The 15,401-nt window shown below is 48.0% G+C and overlaps 1 protein-coding gene across 2 annotated transcripts in view; it reads left to right on the forward strand.

Annotated features, from left to right (window-relative positions):
- Positions 1-15,401, forward strand: part of CSGALNACT1 (chondroitin sulfate N-acetylgalactosaminyltransferase 1) — a 90,793-nt gene that overhangs the window by 19,390 nt on the left and 56,002 nt on the right. The window contains exon 1 of one of the 2 annotated variants that reach the window (XM_034771402.1): positions 15,261-15,380. The exons of the other annotated variant lie outside the window; for it this stretch is intronic. The gene's annotated coding sequence lies outside the window, so the exon portion shown is untranslated. Of the gene's footprint in view, positions 1-15,260; positions 15,381-15,401 lie in introns of those variants that run through there. 2 annotated transcript variants of the gene reach the window in all.

Here is a 15,401-nt window from a genome sequence, read left to right on the forward strand (position 1 = left end):
GTGGGAGGGCAGAGGGGGTCGCAGGGCATCCTGGGTCCTGTCCCAATGCCCTGTGATGCATTGCTTTGCATTACAGCAATCCCTGTGCTTTTGTCCACATTTGACGCCATCTTTCCGCGGGTTGTGTAGTGCATGCGCTGCCTCTTCGGTCTGCAGGAATGGATCCGGCATTGTTGACCAGTATGCTGCTCACTCCACGAACATGTCACGAGTGGCAGTGGAGTTATTCCTTAAACTACAAAGGCAAGAGGTGTCCGACATTGGTGTCGCCACGCGTAGTAGCTATGACATGAGATTGCTTGTGGCATTCACGGAGGTGCTGACCACAGTGAGATTAAAGATTTGTGTATGTCCAGGTATCGTATGCAACCTTGTCCTTTGGAGTACAGTGCAGTGGGTACTGGGAGTCGGCAAGGCTGGACTGTGACAGGGCAGGAGTGGAATGCAGCGAGTACAGACTGGAGCCAGAATGTTGATAAGAATGTGTTGGCGGTGTCTGGGGGGCGCATGGGAAAGAGTTTTGCGACAGCGGCCGCAAGGGAGGGTGGGTGCGGAGGTGCTCGATTTGCAGTGCTAAAAGTGCCTGGAGCATGTCCACTTACCACTCCATAACGTTTAAGAGCCGCTCTGTGGCTTCGTTTTGGTGTGCCACGTTCTCCTTTCGTTCCCTCCTTCTCACTGTCCTGCTACTCCCTCAATTCTTGTTTTTCTGCCATGGCGTGCTGCATGACATCACGCAGAAGGTCCTCTCTACTTTTTCGTGGCCGCTTTCTAATCCTGCACAGCCGTTCAGCTGTCAATAATAAAAAGGGAGGCTGGGCTCTCAAGGCCATATCTGTGAAGCCAAAATGCAACATTTTACAGAAGCAGTATTGTTTGCAACACACAGTCCACAGTATCAGTGTTTCAAAACACAACCACTATTCACATACCTGTCACTAACTGGCTGACCCCCAGGCAAGCACACATGAGCCACAAGACCCCCAAAATGGTGAGTAACCACAGGGGCAGGGGAAATCCAGTGTTCCAGGACAGTACTGTGCACTAGGCATGTGGCTCTTGGGGAGAGCCAGCACTGTGTGGGGGGTGTAACAATGCGGTTCTGGCGGGACCCAACTGAGAGTGCCAATTCAGGACAAATCGCTTAAAACAGGGCAGTTACAGCCCTAGGCTGGGGTTTTTCCACCTCTAAGGCAAACCAAACCAGCCAGACAAAGAGGACTTTGGTCTCACCCCACTGGCTAACCACAAGTCACACAAGCAATTCCCGTAGACACTCCAGTTTCCCAGTATCACCACCAGTGCCACTCATTATGGGAACAAATGGTTATGAAAACCAATACCCCAGTAAAAGAACAAAGGTTCTCTCGATCCCAAAGGACCAAGACCCAGACCCAGGTCAATATACAAATCAGATCTTATCCACAAATCACGCTGTTGCCAGTCCTTTAGAATCTAAAATCTAAAGATTTATTCATAAAAGGAAAAAGATATAGATGAGAGCTAGAATTGTTTAAATGGAATCAATTACATACAGTAATGGCTAAGTTCTTGGTTCAGGCTTGTAGCAGTGATGAAATAAACTGCAGGTTCAAAATCAAGTCTCTGGAATACATCCCCAGCTGGGATGGGTCATCAGTCCTTTGTGTAGAGTTTCAGTTTGTAGCAAAGTCCTTCCAGAGGTAAGAAGCAGGAATGAAGTCAAGATGGAGGAGAGGCATCAGCCTTTTTATAGTCTTTTCCAGGTGTAAGAAAACCTCTTTGTCCTTACTGTGGAAAATTACAGCAAAATGGAGTCTGGAGTCACATGGGCCAGTTCCTGCATACTTTGCTGAGTTGCAAGGTGTATTTGCCTTCTCTCAATGGGTCAGTTGTATAGCTGATGGTCCTTAATGGGCCATCAAGCAGGCTACGCAGAGCTAACACCAACTTGTCTGGGAAGTTTCCCAGAAGCATAGCATAAGTTTGAAATACAGACAGTATAGAGCCAATATTCATAACTTCAACTACAAAATTGATACACACATAGACAGCATAATCATAACCAGCAAACCATAACCTTGTCTTAGACACCTCCATTTGACCCCCTTTATACAAGATTTGGTGCCACTACAGGACTTTGGTTGCAACCATGTTCTATATGGTCCCAGTTCAAATCAATAACATGACGGGGGCATTAAAATCATTCCTGTCCCCACATTTTCCACAGGCTGTGTTCATTATGGAAGATAGCTCGCTGCTGAGGGTGAGCAGGGAATCAAGGGAGGGTCTTCTCCAAGACTGCGGCTTCCGCCCTGGCCCTTACACAGCTCACCTGTGTGCAGCTATGGTGTGTGTCCCCCTCCCGAGTGGCTTGGGAAATTTACCCTTAATGGGGCAAGAAACAAAGCAACTCTGCCAAAGACCCTGTGGCAGCGGATTGCCCAGTATCTCCATGAGAGTTTTGTGGAATCTGAGGCAGATTCACGTGAAGTGAAGGAGTCCATCAAGACTCTGTCTCACCGCTCTGACTAGGCATTTGGTGGTACGCGCATCACACAGACACAAGCCTGCCTTCTGCAAATCCCTCCCCGCGTGCACAGCACACAGAAAACAAGCTAGCCTTCTGCAACCCTCCTTCCCCCAACAACTCGCTTCAGCAATTCCCCAAATCAAAGCCACTTACCAGGGGCCTCCTCTCCTGTTTCCGCTTTGCCAAGCTCCAACCGCAGTGACTAGCTAGCCACCTCCGGCATAGAGAAGAGTTCCTGGCTGCATGAATCTCTGAACGCCGAGTCGTCCTCTGCCTCTGGGTCCCCCTCCCCATCCTCATCCAAGATTTCCTCCTCCTGGCTCAGTCCAATCTCAACTGGCACGCAAGCCCCCAAAGTATCCATGGGGCTCTTCACAGTGGAGGTGGGGTCGCCACTGAGTATCGGGTCCAGCTCTTTGTAAAACCGGCAGCTTGTGAGCGCAGCACCGGAGCAGCGGTTTGCCTCCCATGCCTTGTGGTAGGCGTTCCACAGCTCCTTCACTTTGACCCTGAACTGCAACTTGTCCCAGTCATAGCCCCTTTCTGTCATGCATCATGATATCTGTCCGTAGGTATACTAATTCCTATGGCTGGAGCGCAACTATGACTGCACTGCTTCCTCTCCCCAATTGCTGATGAGGTCCAGCAGCTCGGCATTGCTCCAAGCGGGGGATCGCCTGGTGCACGGAGCAGCCAGGGTCACCTGGAAAGATGCACTGAGACCACTGCACGCATTGCCAAGCAAACAGGAAGGGGACTTTCAAAATTTCCAAGGAATTTAAAGGGTGGTGCTGATGGTTGATCACCTGAGGGCAGGGCAGTAGACTTCAAATCGATGGTCAGAGAGATGAGAACAGGCATTGTGGGACGCTCCCAGAGGTCAATCACAGCCCTATAACGGCCACGGTGTCTACACCGACACTGCAGCGCTGTAGCCCTGGCGCAGAAAGCTGTATGCCTCTCGTCGGGGTGGCTTTTTTTACAGCGCTGCAACTGCGCAGTTTCTGCGCACAAAGTGGCTTGGCAGTGTGCACACCTTGGGAGTTATTTTACTGCTGCTTTACTGTGCAGAAACTTGCCAATGTAGACAAGGCCTAACTTCCCGGTCTAAGCAATCATGAGCGTGTTACGCCTGTGCTGTGTTCTTCACACCAGCTGCCAGGAAAGAGGCAGATTGACTAATTGTAAACTTCATGGCGTAGGTTCTGGCTGCATTCCATCCCTCTTGGAGACTGTTTCTGGTGTGGATCTGTGGATACCGCCTGAGGTTGGCATGCCATTGTGTCTTTGCTGTGATGAGCCCTAGGGTGGGGCACTTGCTCCCCCACCCCCAAAATCCATTTCAATCCATCTGAACCACTTTGAACAGCTTTCTTCAATGGTGAATGACCATTCTTTGCCATCACTCTAGATTTATTGCGTCTACTTCCCATGCCTTTTCCTCCTCCTCTTGTAGCGAACCTTCTGGTTTGACCCTTTTAAAATTCAACCCTTTTCCTTGCTGGTGGCTGGTTCAGGGCTAGGGGGCAGGGAAGGTTTTCTACATAAATTATGGCTAGTGTTTTTGCTTCTGGACAATGAGGGCAGAAACGGATGCTCCAAAAAGTGGGTTTATACTTTGACTGATGGGTCAGTCATCCTTAGTTAAAATAGATTTTATTTTCATCTTCCCCAGTTGTGGCACAGGGTCCTTCTGAGCTGGCTATTAAAGAGACACCAGTGTTGAAAATCGCTTTTCCATCTGAAAACGTTGGCGCTGATATTGTTAGAAGCAATCCCCAGAGTACTAGAACAAAGCACAGTACATGCTGTTAATATGTTTTCTTCCCATATGTTGGTGCATATTGGCAATATGGACAACACTTTAATTAGTGAGAGTTGGATTAAGGGTTGGAAAACAAAACCACCTTCTATTTTTCTACAAATAAACTTACCTTTGCTTGGTTACTGGGCCAGATTTTCCGCCCCACTTCCCTCCCCCAAGCTGGTGTAAAATGGCATAGCTCCATAATTTCAGTGGAGCTATGCCAATTTAGTCAATAAAGATACTTTTCCCTTAACACAGAACAGCTTGCGTTGAGTTAAGCTTTCTAGGTGATTGAGTCCTTAACTTTCCTTTTCTCTGAATGGTTATGGTGCTCCCTTTTTTTGTTCTTTGACCTGATTTTATCACCCCTTGTTACACTGCCCCTGGGACAGATTAAAATCCACCTTCTCCCCGTGTTGGACTGTCAAACCAGTGTGACAAACTAGAGGAGGAGAAGAGAGAGGGGAGGGTATCTGGAAGTTCAACAGCTCAGAAGGCAATTTTCCAGATCAGAAAACAGCTAGAATATGGAGAGAGTTAAATAAGGAATGATTAAATATACAGGTCAAAAGGGCTGACAGGGTCTCAGTAAGAGGACACCTAAATCAGCATTAGGCCCTGATTCTGCTCTTGGATGCACACAGGCCTTACTCACCCACTCATTGCACAGAGCTAGCTTGAGCTAAAACCAGCATGAAGATATATTTTGGTTAGGATTAGGGTTAGGGGGGTACCTATATAAGAAAAAGCCCCCAAAATCGGGACTGTCGCTATAAAATTGGGACATCCGGTCACCCCACTGTTATCAAGTGGTTCACCCATATTTACCTCTTAGACCAGATCCTCTGTGCCACTTAGAACTAAATCTGGTATTGTCTCTCCTCGTATGGGTTCCAGGACAAGCTGCACCAAGAAGTAGTCATTAATGGTGTCTAGAAGTTTTATCACTGCATCCTGTCCTGAGGTGACATGTACCCAGTGAAAATGGGGTAGTCGAAATCCCCCATTTTTATTGACTTTTCTGTTTCTGTAGCCGCTCTAATCTCCCTGAGCATTTCACGGTCACCATCACCATCCTGGTCAGGTGGTCGGCAATATATTCATACTGCTGTACTCTTATTATTCAGGGAGGAAATTTCTATCCATAGAGATTCTATGGCACAGTTTTATTCATTTAAGATTTTTACTATATTCGACTCTCTGATTTCTTTCACATGTAATACCACTCCCCCACCAGCACGACCTACGCTGTTATTCCTATATATTTTATACTCTTATTACCATGTCCCATTGATTGTCATCAGTCCACCAAGTTTCTGTGATGTCTATTATATCAATATCCTCATTGACTGACTACTAAGCACTCAAGTTCACGCATCTTAGTATTTAGACTTCTACATATGTATATAAGCACATATAAAATTTGTCAATATTTAGTTGTCTGCCTTCATGTGATGTAATTGAATGGGACTCTTTCATCTGACTGTTTCTCTTCCACTCCTACCTGTACTTTATTAACTTCTATCCTCTGCTCCATAGGCACCGACTTCCTCTGTTCCCAGGGGGTGCTTGACACCCCCCCCCGCATCTGCCCCAGGCCCAGCCCTCATTCCACCCCTTCCTCCAAGCCTCCATCCCGTCTCTTCTTGCCCCCCCCCCCCCGCTAAACAGCTGATCTATGGTGGGTGGGAGGTGCTGGGAGGGAGGGAAGGGGAGAAGCTGATGGGCGGGGCTGCTGGTGGGCAAGAGGCACTGATGGGGAAGAGGAGAAACTGATCCGCGGGGCTGCCGATGGGTACTGAGCACCCACTATTTTTTTTTCCGTAGGTGCTCCAGCCCCGGAGCACCCATGGGGTCGGCACCTATGCTCTACTCTTTAGTAGGATATAGAGAATCCCGTTAATAGATCCTCCCCTAAGGGATGTCAGTCTGAACCATGTGCTCCTCTGCTTTCCCCCTGCCCTTTAGTTTAAAGACTCCTCTACAACCTTTTTAATTTTACATGCCAGCTATCTGGTGCCATTTTGGATTAGGTGGAGCCAAGGCTTCCTGTACAGCTCCTCTTTTCCCAAAAGCTTCCCCAGTTCCTAATAAACCTAAAACCCTCGTCCCTACACCATCGTCTCATCTGCCCATTGAGACCCTGCAGCATAGGCGCCGACTCCGTGGGTGCTCCGGGGCTGGAGCACCTACGGAAAAAAAAAGCACCCATGCGGAAATATTGGTGGGTGCTTAGCACCCATCGGCACCTCCCCGCCCCAACTCACCTCCGCTCCTCTCTGCCTCCGCCTCCTCCCCTGAGCGCGCTGCCTGCCCGCTTTTTCCCCCAGCTCTTGCGCCACAAAACAGCTGTTTCGCGCAGCTGGGGGTGGGGAAACGCGGCTCGGTGGTCTGGCTAGATGTCTTTAGTGATCTGCAACTTCTCACCTGGTAAACAATTTACCATGCAGTTCTCCTGGTCATCGCAAGCCCAACTCTTTATTCTTCTAATAATCTAGTCTCCCATAACTATTGCCTGTCTCTTCCTAATCCCAACCCCCCCCCCCCCCCCCCCATCCCCCCCCACCAAGAGTCACAATATTGCAGGCAGAAGTCCAGCAGCACCCCCCCCCCCCCACCTCCCCCCCCCCCCCCCCCCCCCCCCCCCCCCCCCCCCCCCCCCGCGTGCGATAGGATACCATGGCATCATCTGGAAGGAGAGTCCCAATTATGGGATCATTTCCCTCCTCTCCAGCTTGATGTTCTCCTTCCCAAAGACTTTCATCCTCCTCAGCAGCACAGAAGCTGCCAGATTGGGGGTGAGACTGTTCTACTGTGTCCCAGAAAGTCTCCTCTGTGTACCTCTCTGTCTCCCTGGCCTTATCTCCTCCAGTTGAGCCAGTCCGGTCTCAAGAGCCAGAACTCAGTCTTGGTGGGCCATGAGTTGCTTCCCCTTGATTTCACACACACATGCCACCTGCCCACAAGGTAGGTAATCGTACTGCTACATTCAGTGCAAAAAGGTGGACAGCCTCCACTCTGCTGCTGGACTTCTGCCTGCAATATTGTTACTCTTCATGGTTTTTAATTTATTGGGGGGCGGGGAGGTTATTGGCCTACGTTTAGAGAATGTTTGTTTGTTTGTCTATCGGGTGTGTGTGGATTTCACACTCCCTTTCTAAACTCCCTCGCAGATCCCCCCTGTTTGCTGCTCCTGTTTGCTAGCTCCTCTGGTTGCTTAGGAGCTGGCTTCTTAAACTCCCTGTTCTCTCCAAGTAGTCCCCCTCCCACCCCCCATCAAAGGATCCCGATGGGATGAGGGATCAAAGGAGAGGGAGGAATCCATCCTGGGAGGAGACAGAACTTTTTATTTCTTGAACACATCTTGGCAAAATTAAGAGTGATCCGAACAGGGCCGGCTCTAGGATTTTTGCCGCCCAAAGCAAAAACAATTCCCCCCCCCCCCGGTTCTTTAATTACTCCACCCCCGGTCCCGCCTCAACTCTGCCCCTTCCCCAAATCCCCAGCCCTGCCTCCTCCCCCCAGGCTCTCAAGCCTAGGAGAGAGGGAGGGAGGGGGAGAAGCGGCACCCGCGCTGCAGCCACTCGGAGTCTCCCCCCCTCCCAGGTTTGAGAGCCTGGGAGGGAGGGGGAGACTCCAAGTGGCCGTGGCGTGGGCGCCGCTTCTCCCTCTCCCTCCCTAGCTCTCAAGCCTGGGGAGCAGTGGCGCGCAAAACGGCCGCTCGGGATCTCCCCCTCCCTCCCAGGTTTGAGAGCCTGGGAGGGAGGGGGAGACTCCGAGTGGCCGCGGCGCGGGCGCTGCTTCTCCCCCTCCCTCCCAGGCTCTCAAGCCTCTTGAGAGCCTGGGAGGGAGGGCGAGTAGCAGCGCACGAATCAGCTGTTTCGCGCGCCTTGGCAGCAGCAGCGGAGGTGAGCTAGGGCGGCCGGGGCACATTTTTAGGGGCGGCATTCTGGCGCCGGCCATGCCGCCCCTAAAAATGTGCAGCCCCAAGCACCAGCTTGTTTTGCTGGTGCCGAGAGCCGGCCCTGGATCCGAATATGTAAATCAGATCAGACCTCTGCTGATGTGGAAGCTCCAGCCTTGACGACTGTGCAAGCCATCTACCCTCAAGCTGCTAAACCAGGATGCAGCTTGTGTGGGGAGGAGGAGGAGGAGGGCAGAGGAGTGTCATTCTAGATTCATAGTGGCCCCCAAACATCCATTATTTTTCGCCTATGACCGGAAGGGTCTTAATTAGTCACTTCACTTAAACAGTCCCTTGAGATATGTGTTAACTATTTATGCTAAACAATCTATTCTACCCTGTAGTTAGCTGTGACACTCTGACTGCCTTTCCCGGACCTGAAGAAGAGCTCTGTGAATGCTTGTCTCTCTTACCAACAGAAGTTGGTCCAATAAAAAATATGACCTCCCCATCCTTGTCTCTCTAATATCCTGTGACCCACACGCCTACAACAACACTGCATGAACCTTCAGAGACTGAACAAATGAGCAAAACTGCCTTCTCCAAGCCATTCCAGCTGATTGATTCGCTTACTCAGGATTCCTTGTCTCATGTTTTCAGCTTATCAAGTGTCTGTCCAAAGCAGCAGGAATTCTACACCACTGCAATTAATTAAGCACGTTCTCTTTTGTACCACGCCTTTCGCTCTGCAATATCGCAGTGCAGGAATGAATGAGCCTGGTGCTAGCTGGCAAAATACACATCTGAAACTGGTGTTAATTTCAGCCATCACTGCTGTACCACTGCAGCGTGGCCAGGAGAAGCAGGGCTGCTTCCACGTCAGCAGAGGTCTGATTTACATATTCGGATCACTCTTAATTTTGCCAAGCTGTGGTCAAGAAATAAAAAGCTCTTTCTCCTCCCAGGATCAATTCCTCCTTATGCCCGGCTTCTTCTAGAACTTGGTCACTCACATATATTCATGAAAGAATCATTGTCCCTCCTGCAATTCCTTTTTCATCTGGTCTCCTCCTGGATACTCGGTAGTTTTGCTTAACACAAATGATTGTTTAATTATGCTAAAATACAGCCACTTTCTAAAGATCCCATCCCACAAGATTCTCGCGCTTGGGCCTTAGTTTCCCAATGCCAGGCCAGCAGAACTCCTACAGCTCTTAGCATTTTGACATCTGCTGGCAGCGGTGGAAGGACTGAATGCAAGCCATACCCCTTACTGTATTTCATGCATGTTACCATCATAGTTATAAACTCTGCCCTCCCAATGTCCTGGTCAGTTTCCTCTTGACTGTCTTCAGCAAAGAAGCTCCCATGCTGCACTTCTGCCTGGTTCCAGCTCTGCACTGGATGGGTGTCCTTTCTGGCACCCCTCCTTCCAGTCGGTTCTGAGCTTTGCTGAAAATGTGAGGCATTTGCTGGTGTTCAGCCCTCTTCTCTACACCCCGTAAGCAGGTATTGTTTGCTGCCCTAGCACTTTGGGAGCCCCACATCCTCCCTCCAGCACCTCTGTGGCATCTAATTGTTCTCCCTGCTTTGAGATTTTCCTTTTGGGGCAAGTCTTTAAAGGAAGAAAGAGGACAGCATAGCAACTTCAAGCATCTATGACCAACGATCTTGTCATCTGACTAGGAGTTAGACATAATCATAGAATGTCAGGGTTGGAAGGGACCTCAGGAGGTCATCTAGTCCTACCTGCTCAAAGCAGGACCAATCCCCAGACATAGTTTTGCCCTAGATCCTTAAATGTTACTCTACAAAAGTCAGGGAGGTAGAATCTGGCCTCAAATTTGAATTCTCTTTTGTCATTAATTCTTCCCAAGCGCATGAGTTACACTGCATAGGCATCCCACGACAATGAATTCCATTTGTTGCCATTTAGTCATTAGCCTCCTTCCCCCATCTCTCTCTAGCCCTCCTCGTTGTCTGCCTACATCCTCAGCTATATCAATTATCTCCCCTATCATGAGATTATCCGTGACTATCACACAAAGCAATTTGTATCTGCTTCAAGATTAAGATGTCAGTTAACCCGGGTCTGGGTACTTTCCCTTTGATATTCTTTGTGTTGTATAAGACAATGCCTCTATTCCGCAGCCGCATTTTAACATTACAGTGTTAGAGCTTTAAAAGGGAAAATTTTGAAGGGAAGTACATTCGATTGCCCATTCCCTTGATATTCTTTCCCACTTTCCCATCTCCTCTCTATCACTGTATTCCACACCTTTCAGTCTACTCTTTTCCCTCCTATCTCCATTTACTAGTAAGAAGAGAAGCTGTTTTCTGATTCATAGAAGAGGGCAAGTGGTTTGACCAGTAACCACCTAGAACCTAGCTTGATGTGTAAGTGAGCAAAAGGAAACCCTTGCTTGGCGTCTCTAAATCAAATTTTACTGCAATCTTAAAAAAAAATTTTTGTCGGAACGAAAACCTCATAGGCTAGATTCTGATACCATAACTCACATTGAATAGAAGTTTATTTCATGCTTCAGTGTATTTGTATTCCAGCGTTACTGAGATTGGGGCCCCATTGTGCTAGGCACTGTACAAACACAGAGCAATAGACAGTCCCTGCTTGAAAGAGCTTACAGTCTAAATTGACAAGACAGACCATGTGTGGGAGGGAAGACACAGAGGTCAAATGACTTGCCCAGGGTCACACAGCAGGTGACAGAACCTAGTCTTCTGTTTCCATCCATAGACAATGCTGCCTTTCATTGAAGTGAGTGGGACTAGCTGCAGAGCAGAGAACAGTGCATTGGGAACAAGTGTGGCAGAATCTGCCCCTATACTTGCACAGGGACAAATTTAATTAGCCATCTGTTCATAGTAGACTCTTTTATCTTTTGCTCTTTTATATCCACGATTGCTTTTACTGGAATATGCCATGTACTGCAGTTCTAACAACTACTCAAAGTGGTTCTATTTTTAGCCATGTAATAATGGATAAATGTATGACTCTTCAACTAACAAGCTGCTTGTTAGCTTAGATTACTGTCTAATTTGAATTGAATATTACTTTATATATAGAATCAATTATAAATATTAACTAATGTAGAAGGTTTTGGATGTAGCAGAGATAGGCTTATAAAATCAAATGAGGAAGAACTTTTTCCATTTCTTTAACTCTTTTCTTGTCTCCTCTTCCCTCTCCTGTCTTTGTCTTTTTACTGTAATGGGTTATTCGTGTTTCAATGGAAGCCAGCTATCTTCTGAACAAACCCACGACTTAAAGTTGCTGAAGTACTGCATGTAATGTATTGCTACTGCTTTGTGTTGTGCTAAGGGGCTAGCCAGTGACTTCAGGCACAGCCCTGAGCAAGGGCTGGAGTGTGAGCTGTGTCACCCCAGGAGTAACCCTGGGAGGCGCTGTGACTCTTAGAAACCCTTCAGAGTCACCATCCCTCCCATGCTCCTGGGTGGTAATCATTTTGGGCTAGGTTCACAAATGAACTTAGGCGTTGCAATGCTCAGCATCACCGCATCTAACTGTTAGGCCTAGAAAATTACTAGGATTTACAAAGCCTGAGTTTGGTGCTCCCTTATACCTTTTAACCAGTGGGTAGAGTGTTTATCTGGGAGATCCTGGGTTCAAGTGCCCCCCATCTGCCTTAGGCAGGAAGGGATTTGAACAGGGATCTCCTACCTCTCAGGTGAGTGTCCTAGCCACTGGGCTATGGGATATTCTGATGCAGGCTCTGTCAGTCTCTCCTGCTGAAGCTGATGTTGTGAAGGCCAAGACTATAACAAGGTTCAAAAAAGAACTAAATAAGTTCATGGAGAATAGGTCCATCAATGACTATTAGCCAGGATGGGCAGGGATGGTGTCCCTAACCTCTGTTTGCCAGAAGCTGGGAATGGGTGACAGGGGATGGATCACTTGATGATTACCTGTTCTGTTCATTCCCTCTGGGGCACCTGGCATTGGCCACTGTCGGAAGACAAGACACTGGGCTAGATGGATCTTTGGTCTGACCCAGTATGGCTGTTCTTATGTTCCACTGTGGATAAATAATTAGTTGGGGGGTGGGGGGTGGAGGTGGAAGAAGAAAGAGACAGAGAGAGAGACGAGCAGAAGCATGATGATGACTCTGTGGCTTGGTGGATAGAGCACTCACCCAGGATGTGGGAGAGCCAGCATCCAGTTCCCCCACTCGAATGGCTCTTTAATTATTGATCCACAGTGGAACAGCTTCAAGTGGAGGGACTGAGGGAGCCCCACAGTAGACTGTCCCATAGCTCAGGTTATACCACTCGCCTGAGAGGTGGGAACTCCCTTCTCCCCCGCAGGCAGAGGGCAGACTTGAGCTCCCCCATTCCAGGTGAGTCCCCTAATCACTGAGCAAAAACTTATGAGGGAAGTGCTGGTGATCCTCCCGCAGCTGCCTGGCTGTTTTGTGCGAGCTTGTGTCCGGGGCCTGGTCTGCTAGATGGCCTTCAAGTCCGCCTACCACATCGGGCCTTGCAGGTGAGTTGGGTGGAGGAACATCTATCTTCTACCAATTTGTGCATTGCTCTGGGGCTTAGGAGTCCGGATGCCTAGAGGGAGGCAGTTGTGCATGTGCTCAGAGCCAGGAGCATCGGCACCTAGGTAACTTTACTGCAAAAACTTAGGCACCAAGTGAGTTTAGGCACCTACAGACTTCGGCAGCAGCTAAGTGGGGGTTTGGTGAATACTAGTAGTGCCCGGCTCTGGGATTTAGGTGCCTAAAGTGTCAGTTATGTGCCTCTGTCCCTTTGTGACTCTAGCCCTTACTGCTGGTCTGTACCAGGAGTAAATGTCTACTGTCCGTTCAGCTACCCAACTTACGGAATAACATTTTAAGGAGGAGATGAAACAAAGTGATAAATTAAAAAGATACAAGTCATTAGGAGCCAATGGTAGAATCCTAAGGGCATGACTTTCAGAACGTGCCTCCCAGCCTGGCTCCATAGACTGGTGTTAGCGGGGCTCACGCTAGCGCTCTACGAATAGTTGTGTAGACAGTACTTGGACATTGCGGCTCAGGCCGGAGCTCAGGCTCTCAACGATGGAGCTCAGGGTCTTGAGTCCCTTCCCCGGCGTTCAGCGCATGAACTTCAGCACAAGCTGCAACAGCTACACAGCTCTTTTCACAGTACTAGTGCCAGTCCGTGGACCCGGGCTGGGAGACTCACTCCCAAACGCAGCATAGACCTGCCCGGAGAGCTGTGAGGGAGCTTAAGAATGAAGTATGAAGTTACAAAAATACGCAATCCCTCATTAAAATCCCCTGTTATACACCTCTACCCTGATACAACGCTGTCCTCAGGAGCCAAAAAATCATACCGCGTTATAGGTGAAACCGCGTTATATCGAACTTGCTTTGATCCGCCGGAGTGCGCCGCCCTGCCCCCCGGAGCACTGCTTTACCGCGTTATATCCGAATTCGTGTTATATCAGGTCGCGTTATATCAGGGTAGAGGTATACTGGAGGATTGGAGGGTAGCAATATTGTACCAATCTTAAAAAAGAGTGGTGGGGTGATCCCGGGAATTATTTACAGGAGGATTCAAAGAAGGATTAAACATTTATATGAATAACGTGAACATCCAACATTTTGCTTCATAGGATGATTTTATTTATTTGTGTTGCATTTTAATAGTAGGGATACAAACCTTCCTAGTTCAGGGAATAAGCCAACCACTAACTGACAGGGGTTTGGAAGAAATTTTCCCTTTAGACAAGTCATATAAAGGGAAAGTTTCTTCCTAATTGTCTGCTCCAAAGAATTCTTCCACCTTCCCCTGATGTTACTGGCTATTATCAGAGATGAGAGATACTTTACCAGATGGATCACTGGTCCAATCCTGTCTGGCAAATTTCTCTGTTCCAATATATATTTCAAAACAAAGTATTAAATCAGAGGTGCATAGCAAGCAGAGAAAAGGGTTAAACTAATAAGGCTTACACAGCTGGGTGTTACCAAAACTTGCAAAGAATGGAAAAGGTTTAGATAAGTTCCACTTATCCCAGGTATTCCTACTTCTGGGCTGGGAGGATCCGACTGTCCTGCTGCAGTTTCTGTCTGTCTGTCTGTCTGTCTCCCACAGTGCACTCCTCTCCCCTGCCAGGGAAGCTGCTTCCCATGCATATCTCCTCCTACCTTCCTCTCTTGGCAAGGATTTTTAGCAGGTCAGTGTCCTTTTGATCTTAGGCCCACAACCCTAGAAAAAATAAACCTGTTAACCTGGCTGGAGCCAGGCAGGTGGACACGTCTAATTCATAGCAGACCTGCTGTTCTCTTAAGAACCCTAGAAGTATTTTCCCCAAGGATATCTCCTCTGTAGCCATTGTTTTATTTCCTGTTTCCTCTCCCTAACAGCCACTTTTGATTTAACTCCGTGTGGTCAGACAGAATAATATCAAGTAGATAAATTGAGGTACATATAATAGTCATATAAAATAATACAGGTATTTCTCTCGCTCTTTACAACGTTACACTCAGAAATCCTTGTGTACCGATCAAAGATTGTATCCCTTAGGGGCCAGATTGAGAAGCCCTTATTCACACTTACTCATTAGGTGAGCACTTACTCATTCAGACAGTGCCATTGAAACCAGAAGGACTAATTGCATGAGTAAGTGTTCCCTGATGTGAGCATGGGCTCTAAGTGCTTGTTTTTATAATGAATAAAATGCTGCATAGCACTTACAAACACCCCCAGAAGAACCAATGGTGCAAATACTAGAATGGACGTTTTTAACAGGCTACAGAATCCAGTCACACTTTTTGCTTGTCGTTTAGAAAGTAGGCAGACCAGCGAGCAGATGAAATCGTTGAACTGATGTGAAAAGAGAACAGCTATTAGCTGTATCATTCTCTGACTTAAATTGAACTGGATTTGCTTTGGAAATGGGGTGATTTTACATTCTTCAGAAAGACTGTATTAAAGCAGGGGGAAAATCTATCCTGATGATTGCCTCTTTTCGACTCCTCTAGCATGCATAGCTGTGCCAGCACACATTCTAGCCAATCCTTGTTAAAATAAAAAACATGCTGTCATTCGCAGGCAGGTTTCCATATGAACAGAAACAAAAAACTTGCTAGCATAAAAGAAATCTCTTTCTCTCAACAATTCTGGTAGGCAGTACTTATTTTTCT

This window comes from Trachemys scripta, chromosome 5, assembly GCF_013100865.1.
Source record: "Trachemys scripta elegans isolate TJP31775 chromosome 5, CAS_Tse_1.0, whole genome shotgun sequence".
Classification (NCBI taxonomy): Eukaryota; Metazoa; Chordata; order Testudines; family Emydidae; genus Trachemys; species Trachemys scripta.